The 5,357-nt window shown below is 36.4% G+C and overlaps 1 long non-coding RNA gene across 1 annotated transcript; it reads right to left on the bottom strand.

The window, feature by feature from the left end:
* Window positions 1–404: 404 nt before the first annotated feature.
* LOC148969624 (uncharacterized) lies at window positions 405–4,367 on the bottom strand. Its single transcript, XR_016149406.1, has 3 exons — window positions 4,143–4,367; window positions 692–716; window positions 405–567 (listed from the first exon to the last, which is right to left on the bottom strand). It is a non-coding gene; the product is annotated as an uncharacterized LOC148969624 (long non-coding RNA).
* Between the last annotated feature and the right edge of the window lie 990 nt (window positions 4,368–5,357).

Genomic DNA, 5,357 nt, shown 5'->3' with positions numbered 1-5,357 from the left:
GGGGCCGTCCACCGTCCTCTCCGCTCCACTCCATTACCTCCACCAGAGTTAATGATGGATGTCTCCGATTCATCAGCACTCTTCCTGCTCTTAATGCTTTATTGTTTTCTTTTCCCTCACTCATCTTAACAATCAGTCCATTCATATCTGAACAATTGATCTCTTATCAATTTTTTAAGAGCCATTTTACAGCTCACTGAGTTTTATGCGCTTATTGCGTGTTTAAATATAAAAAAGCAAGGAATGGCTATGTATTAATTCTACATGAGAGCTTGATATTGGACAAAACTGTTTATGCCTGTCTGGCAGTTAGCAGATTCCATTATTTTTGTTTGTGTTTAGCCAGAGGCCAGCCAGCTGTTATTGTTTTTGTGTGGTATTGCATTCCCGAGCACTCACCCTTCTCACGTCTCTATAAGCAGTGATTCAGTTTCAGATGCTGTTTCTCTGTATGTTGGCCATAAATAATCATAGCGACACCGACCGCGACCTCCAGCTTTATTGGTGTGCCGCTGTCATTTCTCACCAACAGGCCGAAAACTGCAATGCAACAGCTTCTCTGTCCAGCTTGCATATATAAATAAACGGAAAATGCATCATGCCGTTAGCCAATGCAAAGAATGAATACCCTTAAACTTAAACAAAAAGTGCTGGTGTTAACTTTGAGATGTATGAATTTATGAATTCTTACCATTCATTGAAGCGGAAGGTAAAATCTGTAATGAAAGTCAAAAGGGAAAAAATCATTACAACCAACATCATGCTGACCAAACAAACAAATACACCTAAAACAAGTCTATAAAATGACCAATTCATAAGCAATTAATGAAAATGGTGCTGCACAGTGATTAAACCGCAGATAGTAAAAAATTAGCCTAGGTAAAAATAAATAATTAAAATGTTTGACAAATTCCCTCAATATTATTGTGCCAACCTGATAGGCTATATATGAGAAATACCCTTGTTTGAGCATTAAATATTACAACTATTTTTTGTTAATTGAAGTAAAACTGGAATAAAATAAAAAAATATATAATTTTATAAAATATAAAAAAATAAATATAAATAAATACTTAAAATATAAATATTAAAAAAAATATTAGAGATCTCTAGTCTTTGCAACTAAATAGGTTTCAGCAGAAGAAAGACTAAAACTGAAAAAAAAAATGAAACCTAAATAGTAGTATTTAAAAGTAACACAAAAATGACACATTTAACAAAAGATATAAATGAAAGCCAAATAATACAATCGTAGGCTATATAAATAACACTGAGCTTGAGAACATACTTATTTTTTGGATTACAGAATTTACAAAAGTATTCTAATTTTAAAGTATTCTTTGTTTGAAATGTACTAATGCAATTCAACTTTTGAGTCTCTATACTGATAACAAGCCCCCTCCTATGAACTCAATTTATCCAATTCCCTTACTTCTGCTATCAGTGTGGACTCTTTTATTTCGATTCATCATTCTTTCCTCCTCTGAGAAAGACAGAAAAGCTCAGAGGAGGGAAGCTCCATTGTTTATCCGCTGATCTCAATGTGCCTCTTTGTAAGAATGCTGTCTGTACAAATTAATCTATATGTCAGTACTTTTAAAACCACCAGATGGCGATATATAATTGATATCAGTGTACACATACCTTGCCAATTTATCACTTTTGATAGATTAAAATATCAAATATTAAAACTGTTTTCTGCACACATCTTTAAGCAGATACATCCTATACACGGATCAAATATTCAGTTGAAAGCAAAGCACTGTAGGCCTCTATAAAAGTGTAATGAATGCTGACATAACATATGGTGTCAGCCCCTTAGAGCCCAAACACCCCCACTCTTTTCACTCTACACACTCAACCTCAAAACAGCAGCAGCTCCTCAACATGATGGCATGCATCCAGTTCTTCTGTTCTAGTCTTCTAGTCCAGCTCAACCTCCATCAACAGAGCGGGTTGCCAAACGCATTCCTTTCAGAGACACCTGAGTACTGAGATTGTACCTGGTTCAGTGACCACTACAGGGTGCGTATCTGCATTCGTAATGTTTGGGGAAGGAGGTGTGGAGCTAATAGCATCAAAATATCCCAATTAAAAGAGGGAACAGGGGACTATGTGTTTTCATTGGCTCGTACTCACGGTGTCGGCATCTGCCAGGGAAACGGACGGTCTGGCATTGCTACAATATGTTTTTCCGAGTGATCCGTTTTTAGAGATGAGAAGGGAGTCATTGAGAATGGCTGCATACCATATGCACGCATTAAAAAAAGTTCACACTACACTTTTTTTTTCATCAGATATGTACAGGGTTAATTGGTGAGACGCAACAAACTTGAACGTAATTACATCTTTCGGATTTTTTTATGCTGTTCTTTGGGGGGTTTGGGGGTCGTGGTGGACTTCTTCACTCAGATAAACTTCACAGAGAGTCAGCCAGAGAGCGTTGAACTGCTTTGACCGGAGATAGATAGAACTGGGGATGAAAGCAACGCTCTGGGCCTCATAAACAATAGCTCTGGTCCAACGCCTAGTGAGATGCCTATCTAGACAGAATTTTTAGGCCTGTTCTCGACATGAAGGCTGTTTGAAACAGTAGGCAGAATACTAATAATGCCATCAAAGAGATAAAATAGAGAAAAATGTTCTTATATTCAATATTTTCTAACATTTTGTTACACACGTTACATTACTATAGTAATTAGGGGTGTAACAATATAGCGTGTCATGATATATATCCAACACAATAGTGATAGATAGTGACAATATGTGTTTGAAAAATTCATTACTAGGCTATATGTAATGTTGAATATAATGTATAATAATGCAATGGGGGGATATTTGTGGGTCCTGATAATGCCAGATGTTACCAGTAAAAAGTGGCCTAGATTATTTAGTGAGGTTCAAGCATATTCGTCCAAAATAATTCTTACTGCTTCAGAATCATCAATATTTTTATTCTGGTGTCACCACTGTCCTGTGCGTTGGGTTACCGGCGGCACCAAGTCCAAGCCTATTCATTTACACCCCCAATGTAATATCAAATGTAACATTTTACTAAATTTTTTGTTAACCTTTTATTATCGCGTTAATAAGGCATACTATCATGATATGTATTGAATCATGACATGAGGGTATCGTAACATCGTTCCCCTGTTAATTACAATAAATTGTGCGTAATTACATGAAACTAAACTAATCCACACCCTAATCCTAACACTAACCCTATAGACCATTTTGCAAGATGTAAACAACACTAGTCCAGAAGCACTTCCTGTTTCAGTTTTTTAACACTACACAAAAGCTGGGATAAAATACAACCAACAGAACATGTAAAACTGAATCAAAAAGTTAAACAACATCTTTAAGATGTTTTCTTTACATGTGAAATAAAGAAAACAGTTACAAACTGAAACAGGAAGTGTTTCTAGACCAGTGTTGTTTACATCTAGCAAAATGGTAGGACATGTATAAATGTAAAGTACTATAACAAGGACACCTAAAATAAAGTGTAACCTCATTTTCTCATATTTTCTTCATTACAGCAAATCAAAAATTACCATTTCACTTAATATTTGTTTATGCTATGTACTTTATGTTCGTTTTTGGCGGTAACTCTTTATATTTCAATGGCATCACTGTCGAAGATTTGCCTAATTAACTGGTGAAGTGGATTTACTTACTGTGGAGTTATCATGAGCATTTGAAGTGGATGTCATAACAGATGTCACTGACCGGGAAGATTTTAAATCAAGCAGTTCATTCATGAAAAGATCTAATGCTGCGTAACAGGCAGGTTTTTGAGCACGTAAATCCCGAATTCAAACCACGACTCACGACTTTGTAGCATTCCAGGCCAGAGTCAGTCACGTCAAACACCTGAGCGCAAGGAATTGTGGGAGCTAGATGTAAACAAACCAGCATGGCGGACCTTATGCGCATTTGTAATAATTTCTGTCGCCAAATGTGCTTACTCCTTGTTTATTTGAGGGAAACTAAGGAGGAAAAACGGCGCATAAGCGGCAAGATAAGCTGTTAAACCTTTTATTTTTTTTTGTATATTTGGAAATGTATTTGGTATTCATTTATCATTGCACTCAATGGACTAAAAACTAGTAAACGTGTGTCCTGAAGTGTATTCTCACCGTGTACTGCCTGGAGAAACACCGCATCCGTAGAGGCTGCCGTTGTTGATTTGTATGGTTTGGCGGGCTATGACGTCAGAGCTCATAACTGGGAGTACATCGATCTAGTAATTTACGAATTCATGGTGGGAAGTCACGGATTTGACTGCCGTTAGTGCACTTTCACTGTTATAAGGTTGGGAATACTTTTACCTTCCATTACCTTCTACCATGCTGTAGTACAAACCGGAAAACAGAACGGAATGAGCGCAGGGCTGAAAGGGGGCGGGGCTAAATATGATTTTTCATTCACAACCTCATACAAAAGTTGTTTCTGGGACAGTACTCTTTCAAAAGGTAATTTTTTGTGCCAAAAAAGTAGTCCCTACATAATTGGTACCAAAAGTATACATATTAGAAATGGTATTAAACCTCTTTAAAAGTACTGTCCCAGTGACAGCATTTGTACCTTTGTTCTGAGAGTGCATCACCATGGTTTTCTCGACAAAAATAAGCTCTTTGTCTAAAAAAAATCATGACTCTTACATGTTTTGTTCATCATCTTCACAAATCAACACCACTTTTGTGTATTTTGAAGCCTAAACACAACAGTCAGATATTAAAAGGTAAATAGGCGATAAACAAACTAGGCCAGGATCCCTACACCAGGATCACTAAGCTCCCAACAGCTTTCAATCTTTATTAAAACATTCCCCCTGAAAGTCTGAGTTAGTGTTGTTTGCATGAGCTCAGTTATAAACACTGCAAACTAAAACAAAGGAAATCATTATTTACTCAACTTCATGTAATCCAAATTTGTACGCCCTTCTGTTTTCTACTGAAAACAAAAGGAGACGCAGTTCTTCATGCAGATCTTTTCCACACAAAGGTCATAGTAGTGACTGTGTCTGTAACACAAAAAAGGATAAGGCATATACAAAAAAACACGTATAACTATATTCCAAGTCAGTAATAGTATAAAATGACACAATAGTTTTGTGTGAGAAACACATTTAGGATCTGATTGTAACTAATAGCTATTTGGTAAAAAAATAATGATTAAAAACAAGTGTATGTTAAACCAAATTTGAAGACGTTACATCCCAAGATCTAGTGTATCAATGTCAGTTTTATCTTTTTTTTTGCTATGCAACGAGTATCTGTGAACTCATAAGCTTTCGCAATCTGTGCATCTTGCATCCATGCTCTATACATGAGGAATGTGCATGTGTCTCT

This window comes from Pimephales promelas, chromosome 22 (assembly GCF_988280905.1).
Source record: "Pimephales promelas chromosome 22, fPimPro1.hap1.1, whole genome shotgun sequence".
Classification (NCBI taxonomy): Eukaryota; Metazoa; Chordata; class Actinopteri; order Cypriniformes; family Leuciscidae; genus Pimephales; species Pimephales promelas.
Note: the sequence above shows the minus strand (reverse complement) of the source record. Positions and strands in the feature narration are given on the sequence as shown.